We start from the raw sequence: 22,096 nt of genomic DNA, 5'->3' as shown, positions 1-22,096 counted from the left end.
GATCATAGATCTGTGTATAAACGTTCTACCTGGAGCCACTGGGCCAGGAGCTCTGCTTATGATAGCCAATCAGAGCGAAGGTGTTGATTCGGTCAACCAATCAGAAGAGAGATCGGTGGTGTGTGGAAGGTGGTGCCGACCTCAGATAGAATTGAATGTGATTTTCAAAGAGATTTGACCCTGATTTGTCATTGTCCAAACATTATTTAACCCAGAGTGTTCCAGACGAATTGCTGTGTGTGAGAGTGAGAAAAAGAGAGAAAAAGAGAGGTAGATAGTACCTGGCAGTGTGACAGTGGCACAGGGTTCCTTGTTCTTGTTGTTTTTGTCCTTCTTGAACTTGGGGACGAGACAAAACTTGGCACTGCGGCTACGCTTGGAGAAATCAGCCAGGTGTCCCTGCAGAAACACAGACAGGTTAGAGAAAAACAGCCAGACAGACAGGTTAGACATTGGGTAATAGACTGTTCAGTACTATTGACCCACAGAGGTGAAAATATTTACTCTAGCCTAGCACTAACACACTGTCCTGATTAAATGAATCAATCATCAAGACCCATTTTTGGTAGCCCTTTTCACTCGTACCCGTATGTATACGGGTTGAAAATGGCAGATTTGGACACTGATAAGTGCTTAAATTGGAACACAGTGGCTGCACAGTAACATGTTATACAGTGGGGCAAAAAATTATTTAGTCAGCAACCAATTGTGCAAGTTCTCCCACTTAAAAAGATGAGAGAGGCCTGTAATTTTCATCATAGGTACACTTCAACTATAATACCACTTGGTCACATTGTAAGGTTAAAGGTTAATTCATATAAACACCACATTTCTTCTTCTCCCCTAGAGTTTGGAAATAAATTGGGCAACGTCAAATTCTTCTTTTCTGAAAATAAATTCTAGCCCGTGTTTGTCATGTAGCCAGACCACTTCAGGCTGAGCATTACAACTTTCACAGAAAAGAACCTGGCTCAGATCGTCACATTGCAGGCTTCATTGTTGTGTATACACTATCATCCTCCCAGACACCCTATGGCGGTGAGCAAATCTGCAGGTCTCCCCTTCCTCAAACGGGTCAGCCAACTGATGCTAAACAACCCTCTAAACAATCCCAGCACTCTCACAACAAACAAATAGAGGCAAAGACACACAAACGCACACACTCACACATACACACACTTATAATAGAATGGACTGGCATTGCAAGTTGACGACTTGCATTTATAGTAATGAACTACAATTTATTAATGCGGAATGGCTTGATAATCAAAATGGAATGGATGGAGGAGATTAGAGCAGCCATCACTGAGGAGAAGGAGACAGCAACGATACTGGCTGTGGTGGTGAAATGGAAATAAGACGAGGTGCAAAATAATGTGGAAATAGAGAGAGTGCACGAGGACATTGAGAAAGAGAAGAGAGGGAGAAAGAGGAGGATGAAGAAACAGAAACGCCTAGGGTGCGTTCGCACTCAGAGTGTGCTCTGAGCGTTCGTAAATTCATAGCGCTGTCAGATTGTCCTTTCGTAAATTTGGAGGGTTTCGTTCTCGGAGTGTTTTCAGAGCACACACTGGGAGTAGGGTTTGTGCGAGGGTTCTGACCTCACAAAGCCAGTAGTCAAGTACCCAAGCTAACTGGCTAACGTTGGCTAGCTTGCTAGCTACTTCCAGACACAAATAAGAGAGCATCCCACTCTCACCATTTTACTTGCACTAGCAGAGCTGGTTAGGCTGTTTTCATGTTATCCAGACCATTGGTGACTAACTGTGCTGCTTCAGTTATTATGCACTCTGGCACACTCAGACAAGAGTGTTCTGAAATGGGGAGTAGATAGCCAGAGCGAATTAACAATGCCCATTGCAAATGCACAACGACTATACCACTTGGCTAAGAAAGACGTGAATAATTAAGCCAATAAATGTGCGGTAGTTAGTTAGATGGTATATAGTTAATATACTGACAAGTCCGATATATGAGTAGCCAACTAAGCTAGGTAGCTAGCTACTCTCTTGATACTGCTGTAATGATATGCGGTTCGTAAGGATAGTATAGCTAACAAATGGTCAGCCAAATGTCTGGTGTAACGTATCTGAAAATGCCTTTTTTACATTGCTCAACATTTTCTTAACATTTGTCATTAGTTAAAGCAATGAATTTGTATCCACTCTCATCAGACTTCAGCTGCATATTTTCTGCCATTAACTTCAAATCTGAAAACATGTAGCCACTCACATTTTCTGAAGAATTGCATTATGGGCCCTAAAAGCATGGAAATAGTGTCCACTGCTTGTATACTTCGTATTTTGGCAAATTTAGTACGACATCTGGGAACTTTGGATTACTATCTATATCCATACCATGACCAATGAGCATACTACATACTCAATTTACATCACAAATAGTACGGATAGTATGAGTATTCGAACACAGCTAATGTTACAACGATGGAGTGGATTGAGTCACTGATGTGATCTTCCTGTCCGGGTTGGCGCCCCCCCTTGGGTTCGTGCCATGGGGGAGATCTTTGTGTGCTATACTCGGCCTCGTCTCAGGATAGTAATTTGGTGGTTGAAAATATCCCTCTAGTGGTGTGGGCTGTGCTTTGGCAAAGTGGGAGGGGTTATATCCTGCCTGTTTGGCCCTGTCCGGGGGTATCGTGGCCACAGTGTCTCCTGACCCCTCTGGTCTCAGCCTCCAGTATTTATGCAGCAATAGTTTGTGTCGGGGTGGTAGGGTCAGTTTGTTATATCTAGTGTATTTCTCCTGTCTTATCCGGTGTTGTGTGAATTTAAGCATACTCTCTCTAATTCTCTCTCTTTCTCTCTGAGGACCTGAGCCCTAGGACCATGCCTCAGGACTACCTGGCCTGATGACTCCTTGCTGTCCCCAGTCCACCTGGCCGTGCTGCTGCTCCAGTTTAAACTGTTCTTCCTGTGGCTATGGAACACTGACCTGTTCACCGGACGTGCAACCTGTCCCAGACCTGCGGTTTTCAACTCTCTAGAGACAGCAGGAGCGGTAGAGATACTCTTAATGATCGGCTATGAAATTTACTCCTGAGGTGCTGACCTGTTGCACCCTCTAGAACCACTGTGATTATTATTATTTGACCCTGCTGGTCATCTATGAAGATCTTGGCCATGTTCTGTTATAATCTCCACCCGGCACAACCAGAAGAGGACTGGCCACTCCTCATAGCCTGGTTCCTCTCTAGGTTTCTTCCTAGGTTCCGGCCTTTCTAGGGAGTTTTTCCTAGCCACCGTGCTTCTACACCTGCATTGTTTGCTGTTTGGGGTTTTAGGCTGGGTTTCTGTACAACACTTTGTGACATCAGCTGATATAAGAAGGTCTCTATAAATACATTTGCTTGATTGATTGGAGTGTCATGGACTCCATTGACCACTGGAGGCAGAGGCTTGAGGAGATTTAGAAGACTAAATAAGAAAAAAGGTAGTGGAGGAGAGAGAGGTCATGATTAAGGACAAAGAAAGATGTGAAGAAGATAAAAGGGCCTTCATCAAGGACTGAGAGAGAGAAGGGTGAGTAGCAGATGGAAGACTGAGAAAGAGAGTTGAGATAGTATGCTGACCATAACATTAACCCTACTACCCGATGTCTTGTTTTGACTTTGTTTCAGATTTCAGAGGGACTTTGCGCCACACCTCTGGTATTTTCCTGCGGGGCACCCCCCTCCATGTTTTTTTACGCCATAAAAAAAAACATATATTCTTGAAAAAAGTATTAAAAAATATATTTTCCTTGCATTTCAAATGTTATGATAACTTAGAAATTTAACATTCAACTGGACATCCTAATGTTGTATTTAGACATTAGTGCCAGTATTTTACCACTAGAGCCTCTTATAGGCTGAGGAACAGTGATGACATCAGGAATCATACGCAAGTCAATGGGGGAAGAATGCAAGGTCATATTCGTCACTTTACCATAAGGGATCTGCTAGAGTGGACATATCATGGAACATGACAAATAATTCCAAAATCAACATTTCTCCCTTCACTTTACTGTATCCTCTGTAACCTACAACTCACCTAGCTCTAACATTCTGTTGCGGCCAAATATATTGGCATTTTTCTTAAATATTTATTTTAGAATAAGTTGAAATTAAAAAACTTTTGGTCTCCACACCTTATTGAATTTGAAACATTATAGAACCAGTTGTATTACTGTAAACTTAAGTTCACAATTTAAATGTACAAATGAATGACAAATGACATGGACAAAATTATTGGCACCCCGGAGCTAGTACTTGGTTGCACAGCCTTTGGCTAAGATACACTATATATACAAAGGTATGCTAATACCCCTTCTAATTGTGGATTTGGCCATTTCACAATTCGCAAAATCCACAATTTGAAGGGGTATTAGCATACCTTTGTATATATAGTGTATCTTAGCCAAAGACTGTGCAACCAGGTACTAGCTCCGAGGTGCCAACAATTTTGTCCATGCCATTTGTCATTGAAATAGCCGAATCCACCGGTGTATAAAATTGAGCACACAGCTATGCAATCCCCATAGATTGATTCCCATAGATTGAGCACACAGTTATGCTGTAATTGTGAAGTGGAAACGTCTAGGAGCAACAACAAAGGCCACACAAGCTCACAGAACGGGACCGCTGAGTGCTGAAGTGCGTTGCAACACTCACTACCAAATTCCAAACTGCGTCAGCACAACAACTGTTCGTCGGGAGCTTCATGAAATGGGTTTCCATGGCCGAGCAGCTGCACACAAGCCTAAGATCACTTTGCGCAATGCCAAGTATCAACTGGAGTGGTGTAAAGCTTGCCACCTTTGGACTCGCATTCTCTGGAGTGATGAATCACACTTCACCATCTGGCAGTCCAATGGACGAATCTGGGTTTGGCAGATGCCCGGCGAACGCTACCTGACCGAATGCATAGTGCCAACTGTAAAGTTTGGTGGAGGAGGAATAATGGTCTGGGACTGTTTTTCATGGTTCGGGCTAAGCCCCTTAGTTCCAGTGAAGGGACATCTTAACTCTGCAGCATACAATGGCATTCTGTGCTTTCAACTTTGTGGCAATAGTTTGGGGAAGGCACTTTCCAGTTTCAGCATGATAATGCCCCCGTGCACAAATCGAGGTCTATACAGAAATGGTTTGTCGAGATTGGTGTGGAAGAACTTGACTGGCCTGCACTGGCCGAGATCTGAAAACAGCACTTGGTGGCAGGCACCGCTGAAATATTGAAGAATTAGAGCAGTTTGCTGCTGAAAAGTGGGACAAATTGTCAGTAGAAAGGTGCAGCAAGCTCATTGATGCCTTACAACAAGCTTTGGCAGTTATCTTGGCCAAAGGCTGTGTAACAGTACTAGCGTAAGGAGTGACAATCATTTTGTCCGTGCCATTTCTCTTTTTTTTCTAAATTAAAATTGTAAACTTAAGTTTACAAAAATAAAATTGGTTCTGTAAATGTTGAAAATCCCCAAAATGTATTTAAGGAATAAGGAATTATTTAAGAAAAGCACAAGTGTGCAAATATATTTGGCTGCAACTGCATGGTCAAGGACTCCCATTGCTCTTATTAAACCAGAGAATTGAGTGAAAGCAGGAGACTCGCACTGAAATTCACTGCCGTAAGCTTGTAGCTTATGGTATTATAATATAGACATGGGCGGCAGTCTGAAAGTGAGGGTGCAATTTCATATTACACATTTTAAAATTGTTATTGTTACATTTTAAAACAATTTCCTTCAATTCTACACTTTCTTCACAGGGGGAATCCATATTTATCAACAGGACACAACTACATATCTTAGGTTCTGCCACAATAAATTATATTGAACTCAAGAACTCAAATGAAAAAACAACAACATATTTTTAGAACACAAGGCCAGAAAAAAAATGATGCATTTTTCTAGGCTGGCAAAAAACATGGTAAAGTAATTCACTTTTTGTCCTGAATACAAAGTGTTGTGTTTTATTGCATTTGCCCCAAACAACTCTATTTTCAAGAATAGTGGTGGCTGCATCATGTAATGGGTATGCTTGTAATCATTAATCATAATTGGAGAGTTTTTCAGAAGCACAGGCACCAGACACTGGGAGGTGAATTCACCTTTCAGCAGGACAATAAAACACAATACCAAATCTACACTGGAGTTGCTTGCCCAGAAAATAATGAACTTTCCTGAGTGGCCAAGTTACAGTTTTCACTTAAATCTACTTGAATTAATGACAAGACCTGAAAATTGTTGTCTAGCAATCATCAACAACCAGAATTTTGAAAATAATAAAATGGGCAAATGTTGTACAATCCAGCTCTTATAGACTTATAGACTCACAGCTGCCATCACTGCCAAAAGTGATTCTACAAAGCATAGACTCAGGGGTGTAAAAACTAATTTTCAATACATTTTCTAAAATGTAAAAAAAACATGTTTTCACTTTGTCATTATGGGGTATTGTGTGTAGATGGGTGAGGAAAACATTGATGTAATATATTTTGAATTCAGGTTGTAACACAACAAAATGTGAAATAAGTCAAGGGGCATGAATACCGTATGAACCAAAAAAGATTGGCACTCGGCCACATTTGGCATGCCGGCCGTATTTTGGACACCCCTGTACTACTAGAAGATGGTTGACTGGTATCAAAGAAAGGTAGAACAGGAGCCCCACATACCCCTGCGCTCTTGGAATTGGCGTAGACCACATCCATGGCCTTTGAGCTTGTGTTGACGGCGTGGGCCAGCTCCTGCTCCATACTGTGGTGGGACTGGGCGATCTCTCGGATACTGGGAACACACACACAGTTCGTCACGACATCGAACATCTAATGTTACTGTGAAACTACACTGCAAGCATATCACAAGCGTTCCGTAAGTGCTGTTTTTGGCATGCTACTGTATACCAGAAGCAGCAAACGGAGCATCAGAGTGTCTGGTATAGTTTGGCCATAAGTTGACCTATTGAGGGCATTGTATATCATGGGCTGGTACAAATCCATTTAGATTAACTGAAATTCCAATTAGAGAAAATAATTTTGTACAACGAATGTTTCAATCTAAATGGAATTTAACTCTACCCTGCTTTAATCTAATGCTATTATTAATTAACAATGAATTCAAGTAACCTTACCTGTGGATGAGAGCACCGGCCGCCTGGCCAAACAGGTTGATCTGGGAGGCTTCTTCCTCGGATACGACCTCCGGCTGCAATGCATACTGGGTCAGCGGACGGGGGAACTCGCACCTCTGCTTGTCTTCCCATGACTTCAGCGTGCTCTCAAAGGCCTGGGACAAACAGTCAACAGGATAAATTGAATATAATAAAATAGCCGTATTCTTGCCAGAGGGAACAATAGTTGTGTTAAGTCAGATGCGATACGAGTAAACATATGACTGCAATAGGACGGCAACATTTACACAAGACAGATACAAATACTATACAAACAAATCATGTCAATTACAACTGCAGAATATGATAAGGTGAAGCTGTGCCTTTTCGTGATAATTTGCACTTTAATGTAATATATACAATAGCGTATTCACGGAATGAGCCTCAATTTGTCAGGTTGAAGACCAAAGTTAGGCGGTCAGGACCACGACCGGACCTGGAAAAACTGGATCCTAATTGGTCAGCCAAAATTCGAGGCCCTAGAAATAAGGCATCTATGTGACACCATAGATGTGTACTCACTCTGTCTCTGGTGAGAGTCTGAGTGCGGTTCTTGTGGATAATCTTGATGTACCCCGGTGGCTGGACCCAGGCCTCTCCATCCACCTGCACCGGCACGCCCTCATCCCCGAGGATGGTGATCTTCACTGTACGACACTGCAACAGGAGAGCAGATGGGGAGAAACATTAAACAGGTCGCTATGAAACTGTTCATTTGCTATGTCCATATTCATGGTCATACGCACATGATTAAAAACATAAGTGCTGGGCTAATAAAGTATACATGAAAATAACAGAAAGGCTCGCACACTGTATATGCTTCCATTTTTACAACCCTCAAAAGAGATAGTTCACCCAAATTACAAAATGACATATTTGTTTCCTTACCCTGAAAACAGTTTACGGACAAGGTAAGACAGCAAACCATGATTTGCTTTCGCTTACCTGGCCACCGTTTCCAAATGCACACTTTTTAGCATTTGTGGCACAAATCCAATGCACGTCAATGGTACCGATATTAGCATTTAGCTTCATGTCCAAAACATCTATTTGTAACATTATACTTTAGGATGATTTGGACAGGAAGCGCAAAACAATTCTAATATCGGTACCATTGGCTTTACATTAGATTTGTGCCACAAATGCTAAAAAGTTAGCATTTGGAAAAAGAGCCTGGTTAACACAACCAATGTGTGGATTGTTGTCATACCTTGTCCATAGACTGCTTACAGGGTAATTACGTGATTTGGGTGAACTATCCCTTTAATGACAATGTTCAATGTTTTCAATTACTTTGATGCATTTTACAGATGTAGATTTTCAAAACTCGAAATACAAAACTCTAAACTGATAACACTAGTAATGTCCACTGTATAATGTTCAGAACCTTTGATGGTGCATTCATTGGAGTTGAACACATCTTTCACCCGAGTCATTCATGCAAAAAACATATTCTTCATGAAATACCATTTCATTTAGTTACCAATACGTCAAATAATTATCAGGTCAACATTTAGTGATTTTAACAAACATTTAATTCAATAGCAAAATATGCAAGGCACTATTTTCAAAATGATGATTTGTTTCCAATGGCAGGTTGAGAGCATGTTGAGAAATATGTCAGTCTTACAGTTTCATGCGTAAGACAAATCATCGAAAATAGGGTGTTATTGTGGGGGTATTGTATAGCAGTAGGCTACAGTATAACGGTTTTGTGATAGCACGGTGTGTGTATGCCATTTCTGCCCCATGCAACATTGTACAAAATCACATTTTCTATGTGACTTCAACTGATACTGTATTACCCGTCTCTCTGCTTGACAAATTCAGTTTACAGTGTATCAATGAAATATAGATAATGAGAGGAATATATTCTTATATACAACCCAGGTATTTCAGCAGTGCATTATACACGACACAATCATTCAAAATGGTAGCACATAGTGACTCTTTCCACTTTGTCCTATTGAAACATATTGGCTGATGGAGGATGATGTATTTACAGCCACATATGATTTTGTTTCATCTTCCAACACAAATACATGTCAATTGACACAATGTATGATGTAAGAACATAGAATTTTACAGTGTTCAGCAGTTATAAAACTATATACGTAAACTAGGCACTATACAATTTTGGTTCAGTAGTTAACCGTTTTCAGCAGTTTGATTAAGTTATATTTAAATGTAGTGTGTTTTTCAAACACTTTGGTGAAATTTTCACAAGTATGTGGTACATTTTCACCACTAAGCACCAACATCTAAACAGATCATCAAAATGGCTCATGTTTCAAAACTCAAAGCACATTTTCAATTAACTGAGTACAAACAAATTCAGTCACTTGTTCACTGCACCAAATTACTCTTTCAATTTTGCTACATATTCATATCTAAGTATCTGATTTTCAAAATACAATATTCAAATCAAAATTGTATTAGTCACATGCGCCGAATAAAACAGGTGTAGACCTTACAGTGAAATAAAATGCTTACTTACGAGCCTCTAACCAACAATGCAGTTTTTTTTAATGAATAAGAAAGTAATTAAAGAGCAGCAGTAAAAAAACAACAGTGAGACAAGTCGTGGCCAAAAGTTTTGAGAATGACACAAATATTAATTTTCACAAAGTCTGCTGCTTCAGTGTCTTTAGATATTTTTGTCAGATGTTACTATGGAATACTGAAGTATAATTACAAGCATTTCATAAGTGTCAAAAGCTTTTATTGACAATTACATAAAGATGATGCAAAGAGTCAATATTTGCAATGTTGACCCTTCTTTTTCAAGACCTCTGCAATCTGCCCTGGCATGCTGTCAATTAACCTCTGGGCCACATCCTGACTGATGGCAGCCCCTTCTTGCATAATCAATGCTTGGAGTTTGTCAGAATTTGTGGGGTTGTGTTTGTTGACCCGCCTCTTGAGGATTGACCACAAGTTCTCAATGGGATTAAGGTCTGGGGAGTTTCCTGTCCATGGACCCAAAATATTGATGTTTTGTTCCCCGATCCAATTAGTTATCACTTTTGCCTTATGGCAAGGTGCTCCATCATGCTGGAAAAGGCATTGTTCATCACCAAACTGTTCCTGGATGGTTGGGAGAAGTTGCTCTCTGAGGATGTGTTGGTACCATTCCTTATTCATGGCTGTGTTCTTAGGCAAAATTGTGAGTGAGCCCACTCCCTTGGCTGAGAAGCAACCCCACACATGAATGGTCTCAGGATGCTTTACTGTTGGCATGATACAGGACTGATGGTTGCGCTCACCTTGTCTTTTCCGGACAAGATTTTTTCTGGATGCCCAAAACAATCGGAAAGGGGATTCATCAGCAGTCCAATCCAAGTAACCCGTTGCAGAATATCAGTCTGTCCCTGATGTTTTCCCTGGAGAGAAGTGGCTTCTTTGCTGCCCTTCTTGACACCAGGCCATCCTCCAAAAGTCTTCGGCTCACTGTGCGTGCAGATGCACTCACACCTACCTGCTGCCATTCCTGAGCAAGCCCCGATCCCGCAGCTGAATCAACTTTAGGACACGGTCCTGGCACTCGCTGGACTTTCTTGGGCGCCCTGAAGCCTTCTTCACCACAATTGAACCGCTCTCCTTGAAGTTCTTGATGATCCGATAAATGGTGGATTTAGGTACAATCTTATTGGCAGGAATAGCCTTGCCTGTGAAGCCCTTTTTGTGCAAAGCAATGATGACGGCACGTGTTTCCTTGCAGGTAACCATGATTGACAGAGAAAGAACAATGATTCCAAGCACCACCCTCCTTTTGAAGCTTCCAGTCTGTTATTCGAACTCAATCAGCATGACAGATTGATCTCCAGCCTTGTCCTCGTCAACATTCACACCTGTGTTAACGAGAGAATCACTGACATGATGTCAGCTGGTCCTTTTGTGGCAGGGCTGAAATGCAGCAGAAATGTATTTTTGGGATTCAGTTCATTTGCATGGCAAAGAGGGATTTTGCAATTAATTGCAATTCATTTGATCATTCTTTATAACATTCTGGAGTATTTGCCAATTGCCATCATACAAACTGAGGCAGCAGACTTTGTGAAAATTAATATTTGTGTAATTCTCAAAACCTTTGGCCACGACTGTATATACAGGGGGGTACCGGATGTACAATATATACATGTAGGTAGAGTTATTAAAGTGACTATGCATAGATAACAACAGAGAGTAGAAGCAGTGTAAAAGAGGGGGAGGGCAATGCAAATAGTCTGGGTAGCGATTTGATTAGATGTTCAGGAGTCTTATGCCTTTGTGGGTTAGAAGCTGTTTAGAAGCCTCTTGGACCTGGACCTGGCACCCCAGTACCGCTTGCCATGCTTCAAGCATTGAGCTGTTTGACTTCAAGCATATCAACTCCCGGGATTAGGCTGGTGTAACCGATCTGAAATGGCTAGCTAGTTAGCGGGGTGCGCGCAAATAGTGTTTCAAACATCACTCGCTCTGAGACTTGGAGTAGTTGTTCCCCTTGCTCTGCAAGGGCCGCGGATTTTGTGGAGCGATGGGTAACGATGCTTTGAGGGTGGCTGTTGTCGATGTAGGGGCGAGGAGAGGGACGGAAGCTATACTGTTACACTGGCAATACAAAAGTGCCTATAAGAACATCCAATAGTCAAAAGGTATATGAAATACAAATGGTATAGAGAGAAATAGTTCTATAAATACTATATTAACTACAACCTAAAACCTTGGAATATTGAAGTCTCATGTTAAAAGGAACCACCAGCTTTCATATGTTCTCATGTTCTGAGCAAGGAACTTAAACGTTAGCTTTTTTACATGGCACATATTGCACTTTTACTTTCTTGTCAAACACTTTGTTTTTGCAGTATTTAAACCAAATTGAAATTATTATTTTTTTAATTTAAAAAGAAATTGGCCGATTAATCAGTATCAGCATTTTTTGGTCCTCCAATAAATCGGTATCGATATCGGCGTTGAAAAATCATAATCGATCGACCTCTACCCTCTGTAGTGCCTTGAGGTCGGAGGCCGAGCAGTTGCCATACCAGGCGGTGATGCAACCATGCTCTCAATGGTGCAGCTGTAGAACCTTTTGACGATCTGAGGACCCATGCTAAATCTTTTCAGTCTCCTGAGGGGGAATACAGTGGGGCAAAAAGTATTTAGTCAGCCACCAATTGTGCAAGTTCTCCCACTTAAAAAGATGAGTAATTTTCCATCATAGGTACACTTCAACTATGACAGACAAAATGAGAGAAAAAAAATCCTGAAAAATCACATTGTAGGATTTTTAACGAATTTATTTGCAAATTATGGTGGAAAATAAGTATTTGGTCACCTACAAACAAGCAAGATTTCATGCTCTCACAGACCTGTAACTTCTTCTTTAACCTTTTATAACTAGGGGGCGCTATTTTAATTTTTGGATGAAAAACGTTCCCGTTTTAAACAAGATATTTTGTCACGAAAAGATGCTCGACTATGCATATAATTGACAGCTCTGACGTTTCCAAAACTGCAAAGATATTGTCTGTGAGTGCCACAGAACTGATGTTACAGAAAAACCCCAGATAAAAATCCAATCAGGAAGTGCCGCATTTTTTGAAACCGCCTCATGGCAATGACTCCTTATATGGCTGTGGAGGAGCTAGGAGTCAGCTTACGGTTTCCACGTTTTCCCCAAGGTGTCTGCAGCATTGTGACGTATTTGTAGGCATATCATTGGAAGATTGACCATAAGAGACTACATCTACCAGGTGGTCGCTTGGTGTCCTCCGTCGCAATTATTGCGTAATCTCCAGCTGCAGTATTTTTCCGTTTGCCTCTGATGAGAAACCAACTGCCACGAATGATTTTTCATCGAATAGAATTGTGAAAAACACCTTGAGGATTGATTCTAAACAACGTTTGCCATGTTTCTGTCAATATTATGGAGCTAATTTGGAAAAAAGTTTGGCGTTGTAGTGACTGCATTTTCGTTTTTTTTTCTTAGCCAAACGTGATGAACAAAACGGAGCTATTTCTTTTACACAAATATTCTTTTTGGAAAAAATGAACATTTGCTATCTAACTGAGAGTCTCGTCATTGAAAACATCCGAAGTTGTTCAAAGGTAAATTATTTTATTTGAATGCTTTTCTTGTTTCTGTGAAAATGTTGCCTGCTGAATGCTAGGCTTAATGCTATGCTAGGCTATCAATACTCTTACACAAATGCTTGTGTAGCTTTGGTTGAAAAGCATATTTTGAAAATCTGAGATGATAGTGTTGTTAACAAAAGGCTAAGCTTGTGTTTCAATATATTTATTTCATTTCATTTGCGATTTTCATGAATAGGAAACGTTGCGTTATGGTAATGAGCTTGAGGCTATGATTACGCTCCCGGATACGGGTTTGGAGTCGCAAGAAGTTAAGAGGCTCCTCTGTCCTCCACTCATTACCTGTATTAATGACACCTGTTTGAACTTGTTATCAGTATAAAAGACACCTGTCCACAACCTCAAACAGTCACACTCCAAACTCCACTATGGCCAAGACCAAAGAGCTGTCAAAGGACACCAGAAACAAAATTGTAGACCTGCACCAGGCTGGGAAGACTGAATCTGCAATAGGTAAGCAGCTTGGTTTGAAGAAATCAACTGTGGGAGCAATTATTAGGAAATGGAAGACATACAAGACCACTGATAATCTCCCTCGATCTGGGGCTCCACACAAGATCTCACCCCGTGGGGTCAAAATGATCACAAGAACGGTGAACAAAAATCCCAGAACCGGGGGGACCTAGTGAATGAACTGCAGAGAGCTGGGACCAAAGTAACAGAGCCTACCATCAGTAACTCACTACGCCGCCAGGGACTCAAATCCTGAAGTGCCAGACGTGTCCCCCTGCTTAAGCCAGTACATGTCCAGGCCCGTCTGAAGTTTGCTAGAGGGCATCTGGAACGAACTACAAAAATCTCTGAAACTGGAAACACTTATCTCCCTCACCAGCTTTAAGCACCAACTGTCAGAGCAGCTCACAGATTACTGCACCTGTACATAGCCCACCTATAATTTAGCCCAAACAACTACCTCTTTCCCTAGTGTATTTATTTTATTTATTTTGCTCCTTTGCACCCCATTAGTTTTATTTCTACTTTGCACATTCTTACACTGCAAATCTACCATTCCAGTGTTTTACTTGCTATATTGTATTTACTTTGCCACCTTGGCCTTTTTTTTGCCTTTACCTCCCTTATCCAACCTCATTTGCTCACATCATATATAGACTTGTTTATGCTGTATGATTGACTGTATGTTTGTTTTACTCCATGTGTAACTCTGTGTCATGGTATGTGTCTAAATACTTTGCTTTATCTTGGCCAGGTCGCAATTGTAAATGAGAACTTGTTCTCAACTTGCCTACCTGGTTAAATAAAGGTGAAATAAATAAATACAATTTGGATGATCCAGAAGAAGATCGGGAGAATGTCATATGGTCAGATGAAACCAAAATATAACTTTTTGGTAAAAACTCAACTCCTCGTGTTTGGAGAACAAAGAATGCTGAGTTGCATCCAAAGAACACCATACCTACTGTGAAGCATGGGGGTGGAAACATCATGCTTTGGGCCTGTTTTTCTGCAAAGCGACCAGGACGACTGATCCGTGTAAAGGAAAGAATGAATGGGGCCATGTATTGTGAGATTTTGAGTGAAAACCTCCTTCCATCAGCAAGGGCATTGAAGAAGAAACGTGGCTGGGTCTTTCAGCATTACAATGATCCCAAACACACTGCCCGGGCAACGAAGGAGTGGCTTCGTAAGAAGCATTTCAAGGTCCTGGAGTGACCTAGCCAGTCTCCAGATCTCAACCTCATAGAAAATATTTGGAGGGAGTTGAAAGTCCGTGTTGCCCAGCAACAGCCCCAAAACATCACTGCTCTAGAGGAGATCTGCATGGGGGAATGGGCCAAAATACCAGCAACAGTGTGTGAAAACCTTGTGTAGACTTACAGAAAACATTTGACCTCTGTCATTGCCAACAAAGGGTATATAACAAAGTATTGAGATAAACTTTTGTTATTGACCAAATACTTATTTTCCACCATAATTTGCAAATAAATTCATTAAAAATCCTGATCATAACAAAATACGGGAACTCAAGTCCTTCTGTTCACCTGACTTAGAATTCCTCACAATCAAATGTCGACCGCATTATCTACCAAGAGAATTATTTTCGATTATAAATCACAGCCGCATATATTCCCCCCCAAGCCAACACATCGATGGCCCTGAACAAACTTTATTTGACTCTATGTAAACTGGAAACCACATATCCTGAGGCTGCATTCATTGTAGCTGGGGATTTTAACAAGGTTAATCTGAAAACAAGACTCCCTAAATTCTATCAGCATATCGATTGTGCTACCAGGGCTGGTAAAACCCTGGATCATTGTTATTCTAACTTCCGCAACGCATAAGGCCCTCCGACGCCCTCCTGTCGGAAAAGCTGACCACGACTCCATTTTGTTGCTCCCTGCCTATAGACAGAGACTAAAACAGGAAGCTCCCGCGCTCAGGTCTGTTCAACGCTGGTCTGACAAATCTGATTCCACGCTTCAAGATTGCTTCGATCACATTGTGGCGAAATCCTGCACGGAGCCTTCACCGTGCGCTGCTACTTTAAGAGCGCATGAGCAGTACGGAAGGACGAAATAAAGAGAGCTCGTTCAGCTCTTTGGAGAGGGGCTCTTGGGTGGTGTGACAGTTTGATTGTGTATGCTGCAGAAGTTTTGTTTGTTTTCAGTGTGTGTAGTTTATAAAGTATTTAACTCAATCATCAGTGTGATCGCTCTAGGTCGTGGTTGTTTTCATTTGGGACCGCACCCGTTATGGATCGCATGGATTAGCAAAGCTTTAACATACAAACTATCGGACGGTCAGACAGTACACCGGCACGCCTGAAGACCACAGCTAAGATCTCTCTTGTTCTCTTTCTCTTCTCTCTATCGTTCCAGTGCTTTACCCTGCAACAGACTCTCTATTTTTCAAATACACTTCCCATTGACGTTCATTAGAGCTGGACTATTATTGCCCTGCCAGAAGTATTTGGGTGGACATGTTAGTTACAAGGGAGGTTGCTTGCAAGTTGTGTATTGTTATGTGAACTGTATTGATGTGAGGTGTACTAATGACAGGTGGCCGAGAAGATTGTGAACATTTTTAAGGCCTTTGTTGTATCTATGAACACCCCACACATTAATACCCTCTGTACTCATCCACTGAAAGATAATACAGGTTATTGCAAATCCTCTGTTGATGACTGGGTTCTTTCTTGTATGAAGTGGCTGTTAAATTGCTCTGCCATTATTAGTATTAGTATTATTGTATGAGGTAATCTTGTTGGGGTTACCCCTGTGCTGTGATGTGGGTTTTATATGGTGTGTATTTTCTTTTCTTTGGCTATCTGGTAAACAGGCTACACTCTAGGCAGTTTCTTCTGCTGATGTGTGTGGGTCTGGTAGTGGTACTCTCTCTATTCTACTATTTTCCTTTAGGCATGATTAATACCTGCCACTCAATGTTAGTGGTGGCTGTTTAACAGTCTGATGGCCTTGAGATAGAAGCTGTTTTTCAGTCTCTCGGTCCCAGCTTTGATGCACCTGTACTGACCTCGCCTTCTGGATGACAGCGGGGTGAACAGGCAGTGGCTCGGATGGTTGATGTCCTTGATGATCTTTATGGCCTTCCTGTAGCATCGGGTGGTGTAGGTGTCCTGGAGGGCAGGTAGTTTGCCCCCGGTGATGCGTTGTGCAGACCTCACTACCCTCTGGAGAGCCTTACGGTTGAGGGCGGTGCAGTTGCCATACCAGGCGGTGATACAGCCCGCCAGGATGCTCTCGATTGTGCATCTGTAGAAGTTTGTGAGTGCTTTTGGTGACAAGCCGAATTTCTTCAGCCTCCTGAGGTTGAAGAGGCGCTGCTGCGCCTTCCTCACGATGCTGTCTGTGTGAGTGGACCAATTCAGTTTGTCTGTGATGTGTATGCCGAGGAACTTAAAACTTGCTACCCTCTCCACTACTGTTCCATCGATGTGGATGGGGGTGTTCCCTCTGCTGTTTCCTGAAGTCCACAATCATCTCCTTAGTTTTGTTGACGTTGAGTGTGAGGTTATTTTCCTGACACCACACTCCGAGGGCCCTCACCTCCTCCCTGTAGGCCATCTCGTCGTTGTTGGTAATCAAGCCTACCACTGTTGTGTCGTCCGCAAACTTGATGATTGAGTTGGAGGCGTGCGTGGCCACGCAGTCGTGGGTGAACAGGGAGTACAGGAGAGGGCTCAGAACGCACCCTTGTGGGGCCCCAGTGTTGAGGATCAGCGGGGAGGAGATGTTGTTGCCTACCCTCACCACCTGGGGGCGGCCCGTCAGGAAGTCCAGTACCCAGTTGCACAGGGCGGGGTCGAGACCCAGGGTCTCGAGCTTGATGACGAGCTTGGAGGGTACTATGGTGTTGAATGCCGAGCTGTAGTCGATGAACAGCATTCTCACATAGGTATTCCTCTTGTCCAGATGGGTTAGGGCAGTGTGCAGTGTGGTTGAGATTGCATCGTCTGTGGACCTATTTGGGCGGTAAGCAAATTGGAGTGGGTCTAGGGTGTCAGGTAGGGTGGAGGTGATATGGTCCTTGACTAGTCTCTCAAAGCACTTCATGATGACGGATGTGAGTGCTACGTGGCGGTAGTCGTTTAGCTCAGTTACCTTAGCTTTCTTGGGAACAGGAACAATGGTGGCCCTCTTGAAGCATGTGGGAACAGCAGACTGGTATAGGGATTGATTGAATATGTCCGTAAACACACCGGCCAGCTGGTCTGCGCATGCTCTGAGGGCGCGGCTGGGGATGCCGTCTGGGCCTGCAGCCTTGCGAGGGTTAACACGTTTAAATGTCTTACTCACCTCGGCTGCAGTGAAGGAGAGACTGCATGTTTTCGTTGCAGGCCGGGTCAGTGGCACTGTATTGTCCTCAAAGCGGGCAAAAAAGTTATTTAGTCTGCCTGGGAGCAAGACATCCTGGTCCGTGACTGGGCTGGATTTCTTCCTGTAGTCCATGATTGACTGTCCGTGAGACCCTGCCACATGCCTCTTGTGTCTGAGCCGTTGAATTGAGATTCTACTTTGTCTCTGTACTGGCGCTTAGCTTGTTTGATAGCCTTGCGGAGGGAATAGCTACACTGTTTGTATTCAGTCATGTCACCAGACACCTTGCACTGATTAAAAGCAGTGGTTCGCGCTTTCAGTTTCACACGAATGCTGCCATCAATCCACGGTTTCTGGTTAGGGAATGTTTTAATCGTTGCTATGGGAACGACATCTTCAACGCACGTTCTAATGAACTCGCACACCGAATCAGCGTATTCGTCAATGTTGTTGTCTGACGCAATACGAAACATCTCCCAGTCCACGTGATGGAAGCAGTCTTGGAGTGTGGAGTCAGCTTGGTCGGACCAGCGTTGGACAGACCTCAGCGTGGGAGCCTCTTGTTTTAGTTTCTGTCTGTAGGCAGGGATCAACAAAATGGAGTCGTGGTCAGCTTTTCCGAAAGGGGGCGGGGCAGGGCCTTATATGCGTCGCGGAAGTTAGAGTAACAATGATCCAGGGTCTTTCCACCCCTGGTTGCGCAATCGATATGCTGATAAAATTTAGGGAGTCTTGTTTTCAGATTAGCCTTGTTAAAATCCCCAGCTACAATGAATGCAGCCTCCGGATAAATCGTTTCCAGTTTGCAGAGAGTTAAATAAAGTTTGTTCAGAGCCATCGATGTGTCTGCTTGGGGGGGGATATATACGGCTGTGATTATAATCAAAGAGAATTCTCTTGGTAGATAATGCGGTCTATATTTGATTGTGAGGAATTCTAAATCAGGTGAACAGAAGGATTTGAGTTCCTGTATGTTTCTTTCATCACACCATGTCACGTTGGCCATAAGGCATACGCCCCTGCCCCTCTTCTTACCAGAAAGATGTTTGTTTCTGTCGGCGCGATGCGTGGAGAAACCCGCTGGCTGCACCGCTTCGGATAGCGTCTCTCCAGTGAGCCATGTTTCCGTGAAGCAGAGAACGTTACAGTCTCTGATGTCCCTCTGGAATGCTACCCTTGCTCGGATTTCATCAACCTTGTTGTCAAGAGACTGGACATTGGCAAGAAGAATGCTAGGGAGTGGTGCACGGTGTGCCCGGCTCCGGAGTCTGACCAGAAGACCGCTTCGCTTCCCTCTTTTTCTGAGTCGTTTTTTTGGGTCGCTGCATGGAATCCACTCCGTTGTCCTGGTTGTAAAGGCAGAACACAGGATCCGCGTCGCGAAAAACATATTCTTGGTCGTACTGATGGTGAGTTGACGCTGATCTTATATTCAGTAGTTCTTCTCGACTGTATGTAATGAAACCTAAGATGACCTGGGGTACTAGTGTAAGAAATAACACGTAAAAAAACTAAAAACTGCATAGTTTCCTAGGAACGCGAAGCGAGGCGGCCATCTCTGTCGGCGCCGGAAGTACAAGCAGCGTTGCAGTTCTTGACACACTCAAACTGGTGCCCTAATCCTAACCCTGCTACAATACCCCGTTCAAAGACAAATCTTTTGTCTTGTCCATTCACCCTCTGAATGGCACACATACACAATCCATGTCTCATTTGTCTCAAATCCTTCTTTAACCTGTCTCCCCTCTTCACCTACACTGATTAAATTAAAGTTTTCACCTGGATACACCTGGTTAGTCTATATCATGGAAAGAGCATTTGTTTCTTATGTTTTGTACACTCAGTATAAGCCACATATGTTGTTAAGAGCTGTGGTCGAGTGTCAACACTTCTCACATATACAGTGCCTTCAGAAAGTATTCACACCCCTTATCTTTTTCCATGTTTTGTTGTGTTACAGCCTGAATTTGAAATGGATTAAATTGAGATTTTGTGTCACTGGCCTACACACAATACTGCATAATGTCAAAGTGGAACTATGTTTTTAGAAATGTTTACAAATTAATACAAAATGAAAAGCTGAAATGTCTTGAGTCAATAAGTATTCAACCCCTTTGTTATGGCAAGCCTAAATATGTTCACACTGTGTGCAACAATAGTATATAACATGATTTTTTAATGACTACCTTATCTCCGTATCCCTAACATACAATTCATTATTTGTAAGGTCCATCAGTCAAGCAGTGAATTTCAAACACATATTTAACCACAAAGCCAGGTTTTCCAATGCCTCGCAAAGAAGGGCACCTACTGGTAGATGGGTAAAATCATTTTTTTTTTAAACTTTGGATGCTGTATCAATACACCCAGTCACTACAAAGATACAGACCTCCATCCTAATTCACCATGTGGCCAATGGCCCTTAAATGTACACACAGAGCTAACATTAATAATATACAGTACATGTCAATCTCTCCTGGCTCAAAGAAGAGGAGAGATTGACTTCATCACTACTATTTGTGAGAGGTATTGACATGTTGAATACACCGAACTGTCTGTTTAAACGACTAGCACATGGCTCAGACACCCATACAAGTGTCCAGAACAGACTACGGGAGAAGCACAGTACTACATAGAGCCATGAATACATGGAATTCTATTCCACATCAAGTAACTGATGCAGGCAGTGAAATCAGATTTTTTTTTTTAAATACACCTTATAAGAACAGGGGGGATTTTGAAGATATACACACACACACAGTTCATAATGGTTTTAAAATTATATAACTGGCTTAATTTTGCTAGGCAGCAGCTAATGGGGATCCATACACAATGGCACACATACACAATCCATGTCTCAATTGTCTCAAGGCTTAAAAATCCTTCTTTATCCCGTCTCCTCTATTTAACAGTTGACCTCAAAAAGGGAGCATACCTCAAAAAGAGAGGGTTTTGATGACACTTACATCATCCTCTTTAGTCCCGCCCCAGAAGTTGGTGCCACCTGCATAGCTGGGGATGTTCAGGACAGCTATGCCCTGCAGGCTGGGGAGGGGGATAGGCCTCCCGTCACACTAAACACACACACACACACACACACACACACACAAACACACAATCATACTGTGACAAAAAAAAAACTTTCTGCATATGCTCTGTTACAAACACCCACAATAACAACACCAGACATGAATTGAAAAGTCCAAAAACAGAGGTGTCAATCCCAGATTGTCCTTTAAGGTAAGGGTCAGGGTTCGAGTTAAGGGATGACAGTCAAGTCTCTTTAGGGAACGGCACACTGAGGCGCATCACACAGATAAAATAGTAGTTGACGTACATCATTGTCCGTTTTCGTCTTTCGAAAGTACAACTCATCCCTGCTTTTATTCCGGACGAGTTGCATACGTACAAATGTGGATGTATTGTCTCAGTTGGAGTTTTTTGTTGGACAATTTCAACGAATCTCCGTTGTTATTCATCCAGCAACGGACGACACTCATTGAAAAACCACTGGCTCCACCCGGAATATTCAGACAAAATCTCAATGTGGACGTACCCTTAGTTGCACCCACTTGGTCATCGTTGTTTTCTTACCTCCAGCAGTACCTTCTGCTCTAGGTTCTTGTAGGTGCGATGCAGCAGCTCTTTGGTACCCAGAACCCCGTACCACATCATGTTCTTGGTGCGACTCCTGAACACAGACCGACCCACAGCTTACCACAGTGGCCGAGCACACACACACACACACACACACACACACACACACACACACACACACACACACACACACACACACACACACACACACACAGTATAGATAGAACCAAAACAACACAAAGAAATGTGCTTTATGTTCAACAAACAAACATTAGGCTCTTTGTGGAGAGCAGCAGCACAGAAATGGAAGACATTGCTATTATAAAGGACAAAACACACCATGAGGACGAACAGTTTAAAGCAGCAGGTGAAAGCTAACATGGCGCGGCCAATCACTGCTTTT

General features: G+C 42.5%; 1 pseudogene; it reads right to left on the bottom strand.

Moving 5' to 3' along the window:
* LOC112266046 overlaps window positions 1-22,096 on the bottom strand; it is a 47,489-nt pseudogene that overhangs the window by 3,085 nt on the left and 22,308 nt on the right.

Source organism: Oncorhynchus tshawytscha, linkage group LG13, assembly GCF_018296145.1.
Source record: "Oncorhynchus tshawytscha isolate Ot180627B linkage group LG13, Otsh_v2.0, whole genome shotgun sequence".
Lineage (NCBI taxonomy): Eukaryota > Metazoa > Chordata > Actinopteri > Salmoniformes > Salmonidae > Oncorhynchus > Oncorhynchus tshawytscha.
The sequence above is the reverse complement of the archived record's forward strand: the minus strand, read 5'-3'. Positions and strand labels throughout refer to the sequence as shown.